At 50.5% G+C, this 19,301-nt stretch overlaps 1 protein-coding gene, 1 long non-coding RNA gene and 1 pseudogene across 8 annotated transcripts in view; 1 reads left to right on the plus strand and 2 right to left on the minus strand.

Moving 5' to 3' along the window:
• Positions 1 to 1,116: 1,116 nt before the first annotated feature.
• On the minus strand, positions 1,117 to 1,365 carry LOC144323937 (large ribosomal subunit protein eL38 pseudogene; annotated as a pseudogene).
• A 650-nt stretch (positions 1,366 to 2,015) lies between these two features.
• On the plus strand, positions 2,016 to 11,181 carry LOC144323938 (uncharacterized). Of its 6 annotated transcripts, none has more exons than XR_013389324.1 (4): positions 2,016 to 2,421; positions 2,737 to 2,823; positions 3,777 to 9,641; positions 9,962 to 11,181. It is a non-coding gene; the product is annotated as an uncharacterized LOC144323938 (long non-coding RNA). The 6 variants fall into 6 exon arrangements; XR_013389326.1 differs by having other exon boundaries at positions 2,018 to 2,421; positions 3,777 to 5,373; XR_013389325.1 differs by having other exon boundaries at positions 2,019 to 2,421; positions 3,777 to 10,326; positions 10,425 to 11,181.
• LOC144323932 (uncharacterized) overlaps positions 5,247 to 19,301 on the minus strand; it is a 29,774-nt gene continuing 15,719 nt past the window's right edge. Inside the window, exons 3-4 of one of the 2 annotated variants that reach the window (XR_013389286.1) lie at positions 8,659 to 13,486; positions 5,247 to 8,212 (exon numbers count right to left, since the gene is read on the minus strand). The gene's annotated coding sequence lies outside the window, so the exon portion shown is untranslated. Of the gene's footprint in view, positions 8,213 to 8,658; positions 13,487 to 19,301 lie in introns of those variants that run through there. The other variant, XR_013389287.1, reaches the window with a different exon arrangement.

Below are 19,301 nucleotides of genomic sequence, written 5' to 3' on the forward strand. Positions count from 1 at the left end.
GTTGGTAAAGCAGACGGCTCTTCATCTCAGGGTCCTAAGCTTGAGCCCCACACAGGGGAGGGGGGAGAGGTAGAGTTCACTTAAAAAAAAAAAAAAACAAGCCAAAACAAAACCACTAGCCTGTTTCCCCAGGCACTACTGTAAAAAAAGAAGAAAGGATAATAGAGCGCTTTGTAAATACACTACACATAAGTACTAAATAAGACTGGCATGAGGTTACTGGCAGACAGGGCCATGGAAGGAAGTGGAAGGATGCTTTGTACGAGACAGAGTGTCCAAGCAAGGGATTCTGGGAGTACAATGGCAGTCCCCCCTGCTTGCACACTTGCTTTTTTTTCTCCCCTCCTAGAAAAAAAGGACTTCAAAGATTTCCAGAAGTCCACATGGCCGATGTCTGGGACACTAGCATGTCTTTCAATCCAAACAAATCAAAGAATCCAGGAAGAAGACAAGCACCATTCCCCACCCCACCCCCACTAAGAGAGGGTGAATCTCTGGTCTCCTTCTGGAAACAAAGAAAGGAACAAGGCTTATTAATCCAAATCCACTCCATGTTCCAGCTCGTGATTAGAAAGTGGTGCCAAAACATGGTCATCAAGCAGTGTTAGTTTTGTGTGCTCCTCTCTCTTGGCCATTTCTCTTCTTCCTCTCTTTCTAGAACTGGATGCAATACAAAAGAGCAGAGATTTGAACTACTTACCAGGATATCTCCACTCTGCTAAAAATCTGTGGTTAAATTGCCTTATTAGTTATTATTTCATTATGTTTGTACATTTACCCTTGAAACAAAGATTTAAAACTACAGTGAGTTACCAGTTCATGCCCATTAGGATGGCTAGTATAAAAAAGAAGAAGAGGAGGAGGAGGAAGAAGAAAAACCCAGAACACAGCAAGTGCTGGTGAGGATGTGGAGAAATCGGAACGCTTATTCACTGCTGGCAGGAATGAAAAATGGTGCAGCTACTATGGAGAATGGCATGACTGCTCCTCAGAAAATTAGATGTAGACTTACCAGATGATCCAGCAATTCCACTTCTAGGTATAGACCCCAAAGAATCAAAAGGGAAGAGCTCAAAGAGCTATTTGTTTGTTTGGGTTTTTTTAGAACTTAAAAAATTTTAATATAGTTCAAATCAGTGGGCCAGGTTCATTTTAGCTCCTTCACTGCCAAACCTGGGGGCAGAGACTGCTTGAGTTTCTCTGCCTTCTCTTTGTCTGTGATGACCAAAGTATAAAGATATTGGCTGCATCGAACTTTAAACTTCACATTATCCTTATCTTCTTGATTTGGTGTCCTTTCGGCCGGGCCATCAGCAAGAAGTCCTTGATTTCCTCGATTTTGCAAGGCATGGCAACGGGGCGCGCGGGGGTAGCGCGTGGCCGGCACCCACTTGCGGATTACCCCGGATTCTCAAAGAGCTATTTGTAGGCCCAAGTTCATAGCTTTATTCACAATAAGCAAAGGGTGGACACAGCTCAAGTGTCCACTGATGGATGAATGGATAAACAAAATGTGGTCTTCCCATACAACAGAATACTATTCAGCCTTAAAAAGGAAGTAAATTCTGACACATGCTACGACACCGATGAACCTGGAGGATACTGAACTGAGTGAAGTAAGCCAGTCACAAAAGGATAAACAGTGGATGATTCCACTTCCATAAGGTACCTAGAGTAGTTAAATCCATAGAGACAGAAAGTAGAATGGTTCCCCCGGAGCCAGGGGGAAAGGGAAATGTGGAGTTCGTGTTTCATGGGTAGAGAGTTTCAGTTTAAAAGATGAAAATGTTCTGCAGATGGATGGTGGTGATGGTTGTACACAATGGTAATGTCCTTAATGCCACTGAACTACACACCTCAAAATGGTTAACATGATAAATGTATGTGTATTGTACCATAACAAAAAATATTAGTCCATCTGACAGCATGTTCTAGCCTCATAACATTTGAGGGAGGAAAAGGCTTTCTGATCTCCATTCTATAGCCCCGAGGAAGGGAGGACAGAGGGTCATCACCGAGATCCAACACTTCCTCCTGGAATCTGGACTCCAGCCTGGCCACCTCTGATCACATGGCCAACTTCAACCCCCCCCTCCCCCAAAGGCTGTCCACAGGCCTTCCTGCCTCTGGCCCTTTACTGGGAGGCATCGGAGACTGGTCACCCCCACTGTTAACCGGAAGGACAGCTGGCAGCCCTGGGATCTCCTGAGATCCCAGGTGATTAGGCCTGACCGGCACCTCTCCTCCTTGTCCGCCTTGATTCATAGCAGGTCAGAGATACCAGCCTCTCTACTGCCTTCCCAGACCCTGCAGATCTCCTGACCTGACAGGAGTGCATTGTCCCAGTTTCTATCTCCTGTGACCAAGTGCCTTGCAGTGTCCTGGAACCTTTAGGAGAGGCCTGGAACTCCTCAAACGGAGGTGGGTCCCTCTCTCCCATTCCCCTCCTTTGCCCTCTTCAGAGACCCTTCCGTCCTGGACTTCACCATTTGCAAATTCCGCGCCCTTACCAGGACTGCTCTTCAGAACCCAATCCCTCCCTCCCTGGGGACATTAAAGCTCTCCTGAGGCCACCGCAGGACTAAACTCTCCTCAGTTGAGCACTTCTCTTCTGTTTCTTTTTTTTTTTTTTCTTTTCTGTTTCCTTATCGTTATCCTCTTTCACCTCCTTTCCCGATCCCCCTGGAAGCGTCTCTGGCCGCTCTTCATTATATGGTCGTTCCTTTTGGAAAACAGGTGTGCTCTCCCTGGGCTTCTTGGGACTTTCCCTCACGGCCCAAAAGGAAAAAGAGAGAACTCGAGCAACAGCAGGACCCTGTCAAGGCAGGTGCAGGGCGATCCGTCCTCCTCTGTGGCCTGGGGGAACTCGGAAGGGAGGCGAGGGCAGGGCGCCTGGGACAGTCCCAGGCGGGCGGCGGGCGGCGGGCAGGCGGGCAGGCGGGCACCGCTTTCCTGGGAAAGTGGCCTTCGGAGGGGGGCTCCGGAGTTCCAGGGCGTGTCTGTCCGTGCGTGCCGGGGATGGGGTGGGGGAGCGTGGCCCCGCTGCACGGGGAGGGCGGGGCACAGGACCCTCCACCGCCGGGCCCCGCGCCTCGTGGGTCCTAACCTCCACCCAGCGCCAACTTTTTGCTGCTCCCGTTAGATGGCGCTCGAGACTTTCTAACCACTTGTGAAAGTGAGCCTGGCCCGGAACAAAAAGCACCGCGGGGTGTGAGTGTGAGTGTGAGTGAGTGTGATTGGGAGGGCGCGCGCGAGGCCGGGCACCTGGCGGGGCCCCGTCGCGGGTCAGCCGGGCCGGACGGGAGCGCGCTCCCGGGGAGGGGGGGGGCGCACCGCCCGCCGAGAACTTTGGCCTTTCTCCTCGCCCGAGTGGGGAACACTTGGGGTGGCTGCCCGGCCCCCGGCTGCGCTCCCCGGAGGAGGCGGGCGCCCGGCCGCAGCCTGGGGAGGCCGGCGCGGCCGGCGGGGGAGCCCCGGGCCTGGGTGCGCGCGAGGAGAGGGTCCGAGCGGGGCCGCGTCCTGGGGCGCAGACACCGGCCCCGGGACGCGCTCACCGCCACCCCTCCCTCCGCCTGGGCTCACCGCCCCGGCTCTGCGAGAAGGGGGCAGGTGCGGGGTTTGTTGCCTTAACCGTTCAAAGAAAACTGCTGAGTGCAAGGTTTAATAAACTTCGTGCGTGCGTGCGTGCGTCTCCAGCACCCGGGGGCAAACTTTCTTGCTGACCCCAACGCAGGTTGAGCCCGAGGGGTGCAGTCTAACAGCCTCCTTTTTTCAAGAGCCCCTAGGTACCCTAGGACGTAAGATGCGATCGCTGATCTTAAAGGAAGCGATCAGGGATCCAGGTGGGAGCTTTGTCTCCGCCACCAAGTGCATCTCTCCTTCCTTGCCCTGCGAGGAAAGTGGCTCGACGACAAGGCGCTGCCGTCCCCTGATCGTCTCCTTCACAGCAGCCAGAGCGGACCCCGCGGCGGACGGGCGACGCGTCGCCCCAACCTCGGGAGCACACGGGAGCCCAGACCCTCCTTTGTGCCTCCCCGCGGCGGCGAACTTTGCCGCGCGGTCGGTTCTCCTTTAAGAAAGTCGCGATCTCGGAATATTCCAGGCCTGGGGCGGCCGGCGGGGCGGAGGGGAGCCCAGCGGCCAGGGTCCCCGCGCGCGCAGGGCCCGGGCGCACGGCGAGCGCGTCCACACCCGCGGGCCCCGGCGAGAACCCGGGGCTGGGAGGGCGGGGGCTGAAGAGAGCAAAGGGCTAGGAGCAAGGGGGCTGGGGCCGGGAGCTGGGCGCGGGGCGAGCGGGCCGTCGCGTTCATTTCCATAAGAAAGCTGAAATCGCGGTTGGAGGGAGGATTTCTCGCCCCTACCGCCCTCCCTCTAGACCCGGGTTTCTGCAAGAAGCGGGCTCGGGAGCTCAGAGCCCTCCGCGTGCGAGCCGGTCTTTGCTGGTATTGATAAAACGTGGTTTCAAATGTTGCCCGGACTGAGGCCGGTTTCCTGCCTGTGCGGAGTGGAAGGACCGCGCGGGGTGAGTCCAGAGCGCGGCGGAGCGGGCAGGAGCAGAGGGCGGGCGGCCCGAGGCGCAGAGCAAGTTCTCCGGTGGGGTCCTCAAGAGGAGAGCCTGGGCGATCGAAGGCCCCGGGGACAGGAGAGAGAGAGAGAGAGAGAGAGAGAGAGAGGGAGAGGAGGGGGTGGCGTGGGGGGCATGATCTGCCAAGAAGGGTCCCCAAGCCCCCAGCCCAACCGCCTGGCTAGTGGGAAGGTCTGGCCCGCCCCGCGCGGTGTCCCGCTTCAAAGACCTGGGCAAACTTTTCCTCGCTGCCGCAGACCCTCTTCCTGAGAAGGAATAAAGTGAACTTGCCCAGATACTGGATTCCACGGACAGTTCAGTTGTTCTTGCTTTTGCCTGGAGTCTCTATTCGGCTTTCAATGTGAACAACAGCCATGTGTCCTCAATTCTATTATATATATATAAAATCTCTCCTAGGTACTTTATGATCCCATCTGGAGGAATTAAAACCCAGATCTGTAATGTTTATTCTTAGATAGTTTACAAAAAGCAGGGGGAAAAATGTGTGAGACACATGTCTGCAAATATAACAAAAGTACTTTCCCTTCTGCTTGAAAAAGTTGCCTGCAAATGGCTTCCCCTTACTGCTTCTGGACCACCTGTACTTCCCCCCCCTCCACCCCAAGAAACCAAATGGGGTCAGGAAGAAAGCCACCAATCAGATCAAGCAATTAAAAACCAATTACGACTATTAGTGACTTTATTACTCATGATTGGAGTGGAGGACTCCAAACCTGCTCAAGGTAATCAAGCTGTTTTGAGAAGCCTGCTACCTAAGATTTTTACAGCACTCCACCCCAATAAAGGAGGTAAGAAGGTAGAGGGGATGTTTCCAAAGAGTTCTCCAGTAGGTAGCCCATAGTCAATGCTGACTCTATTTCTTTCAGTAAAGTTTATTGCTACTTCTGATAAATAATGGAGTCCACGTTTCCACCAGGCATCGAGTTATGCGATGTATGACTGCTGATGGTGGTTACAAGGTTTGGAGGCAGAGGTGGGGTGAGCAGGGTGTGTTCTCTCACCGGTTACTCTGGGAATACTTAAGCCCTAGAAAATTTTAAGGAGCGAGTGTCTATAAACCTTCGGATGGAGAGTAGTGGATATAGAGATGGCTGGGAGGTGAGGAAGTGAGGAATGGTGAGCTCAGGGAGCAAAGGAGGAAGAAGGAAATTGGCCTAGGTTTTACATTTTCTTTTTGCTCCTGGGGTGAAATGGTGTGGGCCTGTCAAAAGCTGAGCGACTGTTTGAAAAGTAAAGGTTAGTGAGAAGCGTCTGTTGGTGCAAAGGCTGCTGTGGCTGGGTTTCTTTATTTCTGAAGATGGTTTGTCACTCCTGCTTGCCTCTTTATTGACACCCTTTCTATCCCCAATGCATAGGTTCTGGGATGGGAGGAGGCAGCATGGAGGGCACAAGGGAATGGACTGCTGGTGGGGATTCCGTAGCAAGAAGAGAAGATGGGGCAGCTTGCAGGGGCTCTGGTCCTTGCAGGGGGTGGAAGGTGGAGCTGGCCCTCTGGTCCTCTCTGGCTGTACTACCAGGAGTTCTAGGGCTCTATGCTAGGAAAAAAGAGAGAGAGAAAGAAAAAAGAAAAAAGAAAAAGACCAGAGCTCTTCCCAAGTGCCCACGAAGCAGGTGGGCTAAGCAGCCAGACAGTTGGATGAGCCAGCAGTTCATTTTGGTGCAGGTCACCTCCGCTCCGTGCCCCAGAGTTCAGCCCTTCATTTGGGCCCGTCAGGACGCTGAGTGAGTCGGGGGCAGTGAGTGTCAAGTCCGTCTGGTTTGGGACTTTGCCCCCGCACCTTGGCTCCCGGGTGGAGGCCCAGAGCAGCAGCGTGCATCTGGTTCTGATGTGTTTACCAGGCTGGTATGGAGATGCCCGGGCTCTGGCTGGCAGAAATCTGAGCTGCTTGTGAGAAGCAAACTCCTCTGCTAAGCGGCGGCGTGAAAGTTTGGATGGTTTCAGAGTGCCGGGTGGCCCCTTCTCCTGATGTGAAGCACATGATCACCCCCTCCCCGTTCTATTTTGTTAGAGTTAATTGCCCAGCAGAGAGGGATCTCACACCTCAGCCAAGGAACACAGCAGAGGAGGACTCCTCCATAGGTAACAGGAGAGGCTGGAACCATCCAGGATGCCCGAAAGGTCCAAACCCCTCACCTGAATGAAATGGGCCTGGGCTAGTCTCCTTCCTCTGGCCCCTGGGTACTTGCCTCTTCTGCCTGGCCCCAGCTGCGAGCAACTTCAGAAGAGCCTGAGGCCTCAGAGTAAAACTACCCTAGCTTCCTTGAATGGGCAGCCGAACCCCAGAGGCAGATCTTCACAGGACAGCTTCATATGTCAGCAACAAATTCCCTGCTGACCCTGGGAACACCATGAAAGAGGGGGCAAGAGCTGGCATGAAGCTCCCCTTACTCTCAGCCATTTGGGCCCTGCCTACCACTGAGCCTGGCAGGGGGGAGAGGGGCAGGGCTTGGGAACAGGGCTAAGAAAACCCATTGTTCCCGGGCCTTGGGTCAGCTGCAGACAAGCCAGAGACACAATTCCTATGAGGAGGGGTGGGGGTGGAAGGTGGAGCTGGCCCTCTGGTCCTCTCTGGCTGTACTACCAGGAGTTCTAGGGCTCTATGCTAGGAAAAAAGAAAGAGAGAGAGAAAGAAAAAAGAAAAAGAAAAAAGAAAAAGACCACAGCTCTTCCCAAGTGCCCATGTGAACTATTTGAGGTGGCCTGGGGCCAGATACCAGAGGGCCCTTTGGTCCCTCTGACCTGCCCTGCACACCCCCACCCCCCAAATTTACGCTACAGGAAGCTCACATCACCTAGGTCTGGCCAGACTTGCTTTCTCAGAAAACCTGGCAACCTGGTGGGGGAGTCTGGTCAGAGGTGGAGGCAGTTGTTCAAGATGTGAGGTAAGCTGGCAGAAGGAGTTTGATCTGTCCCCGGCACCCCAGTAAACACAAATAAATTTTGTTCCTTAAAAAGAAAGATTAGAACTTTAAACTTTTCCCAGCCAGAAACCCACCTCATTTCATCAGGGTCTCTTGTCCGCAGCCATATCCCATCCTGCCTCTTTTTTCTTTCTCTGTGGCCTAAGGTTGCATTTTAGGGGGCTTTCTCTAGCGCTGCTCACGTCAGCAAGCCTCCCTGTCTCCAGCCTCACCCCATCTCCCCGCATGGAATTGTAGTCGGAAACCACACGCACACACAAGTTCTCGTTAAAATTTTCTGCTATTCTTCTTGACTGGAAGAGTTGACAAGACATAGACATTAAGTTGCATAAAATACAGTGGACTGATCAGCCAGAAAGCATCTCATTTGCACTTGTACGGAGCCAGGGGCAGGAGCCGGTGTCACTCACGGCCTCCAGCCCTCCCCGCGCTGCTGCGGGGCTGCCTGGCTGGAATTTCCTAGCGGGCCCCACTGCCGAGGCCATTTGTGAGGTCGGAGCCCCCAGCCGCCCAGGCCAGCCAAGGGTGTGGGGGGGGCAAGTTGGGGAGGCAGAGGCCTCTGGAGTCCTGGCCTGAGGGCTGGAGCCAGCTTGGGCCGACCTTCCTCTTGGGGCTGCTGGGAGGGCCGTGGGGGCTGAGAGGCCCAACTGGGTGGGCACAGGCAGCTGGATGCCCCAGGTCTGCAGCCATTCTGAGGGGCTCCCTCTGAGTTGAATGGAAGAAAGGGGACACCATGAAGGAGAGAGATGGTCACTGAGCACAGTTTGTACCCACCTCTACCTCTCTCCCCGGGTTTTGTTCTCATTCCCTCCTCTGTCATATGTGGAGGGGTACCTGGATCTCAGCGGTTCCTTCACTTCGTCCTCTTGACCTCAGAGGCTGAGGGCTTCTCTCATTTCTCTTGTCTCCCCGAGCTCTGCTCCTGGGCCCAGCAATCCCTGAAAAATGCTCCTCACTTCAGCTCCCAGAGGCATGTGGGAGCTGCTCTGGGTGCCTAGGGATCCTGGCTGGAGGCACTGAGGGTGAAGTTTTGGGGTCCTTAGGCTGTACCCTCTCACCACTCACAATCACTATCTGGCTTTGCTGTTAAGTTTTTCCTCCCCAGATGCTAGGGCTTCAGTGCTTATCCACCGATGGTGCTGGGTGCCTACCAGGTTCCGGTGGCGGTAGCAGGAGGCCTGGAGGCAGTGGTGATAGAGGGGCCAGAGGACATCAGGTTCCCCTCCCCCGCCGCCCCCTGGTGGGGGGTGGTGGGAGGGCCGGGCGACCAAGCCTAGGCTCTGTGAGCACACCAAAAGCGCGTCCTGGGTGTATCTTTTCCACCGTGTCCTGCTGGCTCTCCTTGCAAAGGCCAAGGTGACTCAGATAGCTGCCACTCCCAGGAGCTCCCCTTTTCTCCAGCGCTCTTCTTGCCCAGCAGGGAGGCATAGGGATTGCTGGATTGCAGCCCTTCACCTTCCAGGGGCCAATCCAGGGCAAGGGATGTTGTCCAACAAGACCACTGCCTCACCGGGCCGCCAGGGAACGGCCACCGACAGGCCCAGGGGACCCAGGCACAGCCCCCCACCCGTGCCCGGGTGGCCTGCAGTAGTGCAAGGGCCGAGGCTGTGAGGCCAGTCAGCCAGCCCCACACCACTGATAGCTGGGGCACGTCTGCCGAGCCCCGGGGAACAACCAACGGACTCTGTGTCCCGGAAGCCGGGGACACGCCTGTAAGGTGTGTGATAATTTAAAGATCCTTGATACTACTTTTGCAGGAATCCTTTGTTATAGCTTTGTCAGCCTGCGCGCCTTTAGCAGCTCCCCCTCCTCGACCCTCCTCCCCCTCACCCCCCCAACCCTGTCCCCCTGCGAAGAGGGCCTGGTGCTGGGGATCTGCCCAGATCAACTGCCCTGCTCCAGATCCCCTCCTGTGAAAGGCTTGTCCCTTGGTTCCAATCTCCCCTACGTGCTTGGGGCAAATGAACACGGTTCCAACCGCCTTTGCCTTGGGAGGCTCTTCTGGAAGAACAGGCTTTCTGAATGTGACCTCGGACTGCTGCAGTGGTGGACTCCTGCTGCTGGCAAATGAGTGGCTCACCTGCAACCAGCACCTGGGACTGCGATGGGCACAGCGGGGTGCATGGAGGAAGGGGTAACTTTCCCTCCCAGATAAGGGTTTGAGGATTCCTTCAGAAAGAGCTGGGTGAGGATAATACAGAGCTCGGAACTAACTTGGCTTCTACTGGTTTTAGGGCCACCAGGTCCCAGCAATCCTTGAATATGATTTGTCCTCCCCTCCAAAGCCCAAATTAGACATGACTCCTCTTTTGGTCAAAGCACAGCTCTAGGTAGGGTGTTTAAAGGACGCTGGGGCACAGAAGAGATGCAAGTAAACTTACATGCTTCGCCATATATGGCTATGCATTTCCCCATAGACTTCCTATCTAATTTGTCTTCATTCCTCCTTTCTAGGCCTTAATGCCTGTGTAGAGTCACTGGGAGAAAAATCAGACGGAAGCACCTCTCCCTGTAGAAAGTTCTGTATGTTATGTAACACTCACACGGGGTTCCTCAAGTTACCATTTTGCTGCAAATCAGCCGGCACACGGGTTTTCTGGCCACGAGGTGGGGGTGAGAGTGTCAGGGTGATCCTAATAGAGGCGGGGGGCTTCATTCCCTGGAGACTTTTATTCCCCTCCTTGAAGCCGAGTTCAAGGCCCAGGAACAAAGTGGGCAAGTAACTGATCTGTCCTTTGGTCTCTCTCTTCCCTTTTACGGCCTCGCCTGGCTAGCAAGGTCCCCCTCTTTGATAAATAGAGGAAAGCCGGTGGGATCAGGTACATATGTAAATAGTGCGGACCCCGGTGGCCCCTCCTCATTGAAAAGCTCCATCTCAGGTGCAGGTTGCTCAGTACCACCACCTCCACTCCCCCAGGCTTCGTTGGACCCAAGACTACTTACTCTGCATCCTTCTCTTGTTGAAAACATCCAGGACAACTATTAAATAGTTCTTGGAAGAATTAAGGACATTTCTCGGGTCGAGATGTTTCTAAACCTCGGGAAGAATCTTCAAGGAGTACAAAGTATAATCAGTAGGGCCGCCTGAGCAAGTTTGAAAGACTTCTTCCCCCTCCAAAATGTTAATTAAAAATACTTTGTAGACGTTATTGTGTTCACTAATGGGTTTTTCCCCACATTGTAACCTACAGATTCTTCTCCAGACCAAGCTAGGAAGGCATTTATTTTCATTTTGTTAGTTTCTGGGTGATACCAGTCCTCTGATTAGGCTTTTTAATTTATTTTTAAAAAACTCTGCTGGGGAGTTTTCAACCTCGGAAGTGTAAATGAAAAATAGACTCTCTGCCTCCCAGATTCTTACAGGGGTGGAGGAGTAGAACAAACCTGCCCAGCCCCAGCTCACACCTCCAAGTTGCCCTGCCTGAACCCCGGGTAGAGTGAGGGTAGCAGGTTTTGGCACCTTTTATTTCAGTGCTGGCACAAAGTGAGCTCTTTGAAATGAATATCTATTCTATTTCAGTGTGCAGTGTTCCAGCCGACTAAATGGGCTTGCCTTCTGCCGGGAGGCAGTCCTGGAGGACACAACTAATGTGCAATCTCCCAGGAAGCTCTTCATCAGAACATCCCTTGTCCTTTTGTTTTTGTTTTTGTATTAAAAAGATGTTTTTGCTTTCCTCTCAGCGTCCGGCCTGTTGTTTTGTAGCTACAACAATAAAACACGAACAGTTTATCACTCTTTTTGTCCTTTGTAAACATGTCATGTCTTGGGATGTCACAAAGCCCCAGACACACCTCGGCATGTCCCGTGCTTCTGATGTTTACTTGCTACTCACCAGGTCACCCAGAGACCCACACTTCATTCTGCCTTTCCCCAGATGGTTCTCTCCCAAACAAGGTCCCTCTTCCCAACTTGCAAGGACAGGTGATTCACTTCAAGGTAGCTTCTCAGATTAGGGAACACCACACTCAGGTTCTCTAGGTAACTGGTACTGGCCTATACTGGTGACTAGGGAGCCCGGTGCTAGCATCTCCCCAGGATCACGCCTCTCAAGAAGGAGAGAGAATGACAGGCACGTTTCCACAGACATTTCTAAAACTATGGCAACTAATGACTTTTATGGATAAAATTCTGGTATATTCCCAGCCAGCTCAAGTTATTTAAATTTTAGCTTTGTTCACATGTATAGGCGCACACACGCCAACTAGGATTACATTCCCAGCACATTTCCACTGGTCAACTCCAGTGACAGCAACCATGGACCAACAAACTCATTTTCTGAAGAGTGAAAAAGAAGAAAAAAAAAAGTTCTCCACGCCTCGTAAATGGTTATTTTATACTGTTTAACACCCCCACAGACAAGAATTGGCTAGACATCCCTGCTTCTTTTTCTAGGAACAGGTAACCACGCTGTTTCCCCTCCCCCAAGACCCAGCTATTTTTAAAAGCTAAAATTTCTCTTTCCAAAGGGAGGAAAAGGAACGAATTCTATTAATGAATTACGTACATGGAATGTGGCTTGTCTGGGGCAATTGTATTTGTAAATAAATGGCTTCCTGTTTATTATGTACATTTTACTGAAAAACGAACTCGAATGCCTCTGAGCACTTAATACAGCAAATATTTCAACTTCTGGTATGATTTCCACTTTTTTTTTTCCTGTTCACTATAAAGAAATCGGATAAAATTGAGGCAGTTGATGGTGGTGGTGGGGGCGGGGGTTGGATACCGTATCCTTGAGCGTCCAGACTGACCCCGGGGTGGAGGGGGAAGAGCCACCTCTAAAGTTCTCACGTTTGCCAAAGTGCAAAGGAAGGGGCTTGGCTCCCTGGGAAGGTTACTGGAACCCATCTGGAGAGTTTCAGTTTTGCCCCTGGATCTTTCTAGAGCGGACCGCGGCCTCCTGTGACCGCTCCAAGAGCCGGGCCGGCGCGCGGTCACCCCGGCGGGGGACGGCCCCGCGCTGCCGCTGGCACCCCTGCCTTCCTCGCGGCCCGCGCCCGTCCGCAGCGGGCTCTGTGTCGCCGCGCAGGCCCGGGGCGCCGGGGCCGGGGCCGGGGCGCGAGGAGGTGGCCAGGCCGGGGCCGGGCACACGCAGCCTCCTCCGGGGTTCCCCCCGGGGCTCGAGCTCCCCCACCCGCCGAAGCCGAGTGCGCGGGGCTCCCCGAGCACTGCACTCCGGAGTGCGGCGCGCAGGGCCTGGAGGCCCCAAACTTCACAAAGCCGCCGGCCTCCTCCTCCCTGCCCCCGCTGCACAGCTCGGGCCTCCTAGATCTCGGCGCACTCCCGAACAATGCGACCTCCCGGCGCACGAGGCCAGTCCTCTCTGACCCCTGCTCCCCCCACGGGCGGGCTGCGTAGAGCAAAGGGTTAGCCCCTCATTCTGAGCCCGCGCGTCCCCGTCCCGGAGCCGCACCCTTCGGGAGGACACACAAAGTGCCCGCCTTCTGTAAATCCCAGGCTCCGGGCTGGGCCAGAGTCTTTGAAGACCCAGGGGGTCCAGCTCCTTCTGTACGTTTCCTCCGGGGCTCCACGGCTTGGGGCAGCAGGGAGGTGGGTCTCCGGGAGAGCCGGAGTCAGCAGGCCCTGAACCCAGCCCCTCTGAACTCTGCGGTCCGCGGAAGGGGAGGTGGCAACCGAATTCCGGGGAGAGGAGGCTGGGCCCCAGCACGGAAAATCCGCAAACGTGCCACAGAGGTCGACAGGCATCTCTACCTTTCATTCCCCTCTGCGTTCCACAAAGTGTTCGCCGGAACCTCCGGAACCTGAGCCGACCGACCTTCCAAGGAAACTTTCGCAAGTTTTCATTTCTCTGTCTCTCTCTCTCCTCAACGTCTTAGTGTTTCTCCAGCCACCGGCCTTGTCGATTGCTCCACCAGCTGCCCTGTAGTCTCTAGGGCTCCCAAGGCCCGAGTACTTCCAGAATTAGGGTAAGAACTGTTACTGGCTGGGGAACGAGCGCAGGATCAGAGCACGGGGCACTGAGGGGGAGAGCAGAGATGCTGATGAAAAGGAGTATCTCAACCTGTGTTTCAAAAAAGTTTCAGTTGACAATTATCAGTAACCCCGATAGACAACTCCATTAAAGAAAAAAAAAAATTACTACTGCTCTTGAAAAGCCGTTATTTTTTTTACATCGCTTTTAGGAAGATAGATGAACAAAACATCGCGTTTCAAGCCATTTTGATCTGTAATTAAATGGCAGGATCGGTTTGTATTCTCCTACGGCTTTTACAGAAGTTGCAGTGATCCAAAGTCGGGTTGCTGTGTCAGAGTGGCATTTTATTAATGAGAATACAAAAAGCTTGCATATTCTTAGGCCTGCTTGAATTTAGTTGCTAAGCAACCGGTGTATGGTAATTCATCCGCGAAATTTAAATCTTTGAGAAAGGATCGTGCGTTTTGCTGAATGGTCGCCACGAGGAAAACAACTTGTGGGACTGGCAGCAGCTGTTAGGGCCGGGCCGCCGGCCGGGCCGGGCCGGGCAGGGGGAGGCCACCCCGCCGCGACCGCCACCGCCCCGCCTCGGTGCCCGGCCGGCCCTGCGTCCCGGGGAGAGGCTGGGTTGCCGCCGCCCGCTGCCCCGGCGCTGTCCTGCTCCGCTCCTCGGGTCCCCATGGCACTCGAGGCAGGCCCTGCACCTGAGCAAGCCATCTGCATCCCTGGGGCTGGAGAGTCCAGGCCGCGAATATCTGCAGCCCCCTCCCCTCCCCGGCACCCAGGCGCGCGCGCGCGCGCGCGCACACACACACACACACACACTAGCGCGCACACCGGGCGGCCGCAAGAATGCCAGTTGCCCTCTTCCCAGACCCCTCTGAGGTCACTTCCAGAGCCAACTCTTCCTCGAGGAAGACCCGACTCGTAAGACTCATAAAGAACGCAGCCCACAGCTCTCCAGAAGGCCAGGCGGCCGCCGCTGGCCGGCAGTGACATCATAGGCTCCTGCTCGCCACGCTCGCGCCCACATTTTAGGATACAGGAACAAACACGGATGTGAAATCAAGAATGAAAGAGAGAGTAATCTAATTAATAGGCCATGAGCCAGGCTAACAAAATCAAAGAATCTGATTACACAAGTACCCCTCTTGCTATCTCCGCTCCCCCACCCCCACCCAGGTCTTCCAGCCTCTGCACTATTTCCTTTCCTAGACTGGAAAGTTCAGGCAAACCCAGTGCCCTCTGATTTCCTTACTGAAATCAAGATCAAGCCCACGGTGGGGCTCCTGCAGTCGGGAGGTCACGTGGGTGACCTTCAGGCCCTCGGAACAGCCGCCCTGAGAAACTGAGATGACCAAGTGACCTACAGAACTCTGAAAGCTGGAGAGGTGGCCCCCACACCTCTGACGCGCCTCACTCTTACCAACATCAGCAACAGCAACACCTGTACTGATTGCTCATGCTGTCAGTAACAGGACTAGCAGAGAAAGGTTCTTCACTCACAGCCATTTCAAGGACTATTTTTAAAAAGCAAACATAACACAACTCTTTTTTTTCCAATCACCTTGCTTCTGAGTCACTGAGAGCCTCCAAGTCTTAACTCTCAACACCTTTCCCCTAGCATAGATGTCTGAGCACAGCCAGGTATTAGGTTTTTATCACCGATAAATAGCATCTGTTCTAATCAGTCCAGTCAGCCACGTGCATTTCATGAAAGAAGAGAATTCTTTCATTTCTATCCTTCTGCCTTGAAAAAAACCAGGTCCACCTCCTAAATAATTAATTTCAAGTCTGCATCCAGTGCCAATACTTGTTGCATCCATTTTAGAGTTTGATTAATTACCCTGGAACTTGGGCAAACTAAACTCCATGTGGAGAGAATGTTTCTTCCTTCAATTTAGTTCTGAAAGCTACAAGTTATTGATGGCTCTGACTCTATTTACATACAAATTGGTGCAAATATGCCCATATCTTAAAATGCATTTTGTATAAATATATAAAAGTGTCATTTTTGATTTAGCTTGAAGAGGTTGATCATTTATTACAAAAATAAACGAATAAATACAACAATATATTGTTGCTTCCAACAGGATAAATACTTTACAAATATATAATTTAAAAAACAAATTTAATTGTTAAAATTATTTAAAATATTACACTTATCGATAAAACTATCAATAGTATATACTGCATTTAATATTAGAACCAATTATTCTCTGAATGTTGAAAACCATTCATACAAAACAGATTATGAGCATGGTAATAAGCAAACACTGGAGGCTACAGGGAAGCAGAGGGAATCTCTAAGATCAATAATGAACAGTTCTATTTTGGAACAAAGAAGTAGTCCTTGGCTAAGTACTTAAAAAAAAAAAAAAAGGCAGAGCAACAACAGCAAAGTGACTATTTTAAATACACCTTGAATGATTTATCGCCCAGACTTGCAGGGGAAGATGGTTGGGTGAATGAGGTGACAGGGGCTTGGACGACTGATCAGGAAGCCACAGGACACTGCAAACTATAAATGGGCCCAGCTCGGGATTAGCCAGATTGATGGAACAGAACTTTGTCACTTTCCTTTGGGTTGGAAGGGGAGGAGGGGGTGGATTGAAATGGAGGAAACAAATGGGCACTTTACGAAGCACAAGACACTTGCGCTGCAAAGGAACACAATGACCAAATTCATTAAAAAGATCTGGTGATATATAACAATATTTTCATTATTTACATGTGTAACAATATAAGCCTTAGCACAAAACCTCTCAGTTATAGCTGCCCTCTTTTGTTTTTCAACCATGAATTTCATTTTGTAAATACATTCAAAGGGTTGATTTAAAAAAAAAAATATGGAGTGCAAGCACCAGCTCACTTTTAAAAATGCAAAATGATGAAATAAAATGGGCTTTCTTTCCCATCTTCTCCAGTGAAAAGTTACTCTGCTACCCCTAAATCTGGGCTTCTTCCAAAGTAATCAGCAAAGGTTGCTTTTTAGTAGAAAACAGTGTGAAATCTAATGTTAGTTCTTTTGTCGTCAGCCAAATCAAGTAAGCAAATACCTCCTAAAATTTTAAATAGACACATTCTCTGTCTAATCAACCACTGCCATTCCTGTAGGGAAAATAGGATTTCATCTCACGTGCCAGTAGTATCCACCATATAAAAACCACCACACCCAATCCTCAGCTTTCTCATAAGGCCTTCTTTGCTTGCCCCTGTAGACCTTCAAAAAAATGATGAAGCTTGTCCCCACCCCCGGCCCCCACTCCAGGTTGTAAATCTGCTGGGCAGAGAGATTACAATAGCAAGAGAAATAGGAAACAAGAAGGCAAAGAAAAGTAAATTGTGGTTTCTTGTTTTCATTTTTTCCTTCTCTCTGTTTAATAAATATGGCCTTTTTCAGATTTCACAAATCAAAATGATTGTGATTTTTTAGTACGATTTGGTGTTTAAAATAATGCAACCCAATACATGGCCATCTGGCTGGGCTTGATTTATGAAAGTGACACAGGGTCTGTCTAGAAGAAATGACTGTTCCTTGTTGATCTCACAGTTTTCCGGATTTTTTAACCCCTGCATCGATGTCAGAGGAAGAGAGAGGAAGATGAGAGAAGGTAGAAAGTGTGACAGCTAAATGAGATTAAATTAATCCATAAAATCATTGCTTTATCACTCCCAAATACTTTTTTTAAGTATTTAAATACGAAAGGACTCTACTGAGCAGAGCTTTTTGCATCTGTAGTACTCACAACCTGAGGCATTATACTTTCATTTTCCCACATTGTAAATATTGATACATTAACTTGATAAATGTGACCGCTCTGCAGGGTGTATCTAGAGTGATCAAAAAAACCAAAAACCAAAAAACAAAAAAACAAAACTCAAAGCCCCAGCACCAGTAAAGAAGATATGGAATCATACTGGGGAAAGACCGGAACATAGAAATGTAGAATAGACTCTTAAGTCTGAGCTGGTCATCACACTGAGGGTAATGTAGTGTGTGGCCCAGCATCAGGATTTCAGAACTGCATTCTTTCAGCACAAGAAAAACAAACAAAACAAAACAAAACACCAGAACAGCTTAATAATTTAAACTGAATTGCATATAGTTATTAATGGGCAGTAATTAATACAAAAATATTTTATAGACTTGACAGCTATTCTTTATAAGTATTAGTCTTCAGAAAAAGAGGAAAGAAACTTAGCAGTATGGCGAGGTTGACGGGAAGGGAAAGAGAGGCTAAACTTAGGGGGGAAGCTCTGTATTAACCATTAATAACCAGGTGGCACATTTTTACTGGTGATGTAGTCCAATCTTCTGGTAAAGATGATAAAGGACACAGGTATCTCCAAGAAAAGGACTAGTCTTTAGGCAATCTCACCTATAAACACACTAAAAACACCCACTGAAACCAAGGGAGAGAATAATGTTGTGAGCTTTATGGATTAACGAGGAGTGACAACTCTGTTAAAGTACTAGCACTTTCTGTCATGACTGTCCTTTACTCTATATTTCCAAATATACCTTAGGTGGAGCAGACTCTCCTTCCTCAGTGCTATCATTTAAGGATTGGCATTAGTTAAAAAAATATTTTCTAAAGAACTCTTGTCTTCCCACATAGCGCTTATGCATCAGACACAGACTATTTCATTCTAACAAATTTATTTTCTCGATCAGCTCTTACGGAATCACTACTCAAATTAAATTACAATCAAATGATCACATCAAAAGATACCCTTACTACCTAGCAACTGTCCATATTTTCATTTCATTTTGATTTGTGCTCGTCTGAAAAAAACACGTAATACAAGATCTGGGGAAAAATAAATTACCGTTTTGCAGCAGTTCATAAGTATTCTGAATAAAATATTAAAAGAAGTCATTTAATGAAAATATAAAGCAAATATTTTTAGATCAACAACGGATCTAACAATTCTATATTGCCGTCTTTTGAAAAGTCTGTTTATTAAAACCTACCAAAAACACTGCTTGGAAATGGCAGTATTATATAATCACATCCACAGCACCCATTCAATCAAAGTTGGCAACGGATTGAGGAGAGAAGTCCAGAGAAGTGCATCGGCTGGTGCTCAGTCCTTCTAAATCTCTTTATCTGAGTCAGTCCAGAAATAAAAAATAAAAAATATTAATAAAAAAAATATTAGCGGTGGAATCTTTAGGCCTCATCCACCCGAGTGACCGCCGTTAAAGCCGGGGTTGGTGGCAGGGCCTCGCTCCGCGCCCAGTCCGCCCGCCCTGCCCGACTTGGCCTGCCGGGCCCTCTCCCACTCCTCGGAGGACATCCCTTCCTCCCTCGCCCATCCCTCTGCTCTTTCGTGATGCTTTATTTCCAAGGTTACTTTGAGGATACTTTGACTTTTGGCTTTGCTACTCAGTCTGTTAATTTCAGAAGCTGTGAATATTTCCTTTTTATTTATGTTTTATTTCCTGAAGACCGTTCTTTGTGTTCTCCTTCCCATTTCATAGTCAATTTGTCCCCAAATGACTTTAACATGGCCAAGAAAAACAGGGCCCCGGAGCACAGAGTCCACCCCTGATTTAAACCCGGTGCCTCTGCTTTCTTTCAGGTCGCTCCCAGGAAAGAAAGTTTCCATAGATCGCTTTAGGCAGCCCTTTGGAGGGGGTAGTGAAAAGGAGAGAGGGGTGCTTTTTTTGTTTTGTTTTGTTTTTTTCTTTCTTTTTTTCTTTTCTTTTTTAAGAGGAGAGGACGAGGCAGGTGCTGCTGGGTGCTGTCCACCGTTGCCGTGTAGGACTTCCCAGGGTGGGAAAACCCTCGCAAGGAGTGCAGTTTCGGTGCGCTAGGCATCTTCACCCTTCTTGAGAAAGAAAAAGAGAA

This window comes from Canis aureus, chromosome 11 (assembly GCF_053574225.1).
Source record: "Canis aureus isolate CA01 chromosome 11, VMU_Caureus_v.1.0, whole genome shotgun sequence".
In the NCBI taxonomy this organism is placed as follows: domain Eukaryota; kingdom Metazoa; phylum Chordata; class Mammalia; order Carnivora; family Canidae; genus Canis; species Canis aureus.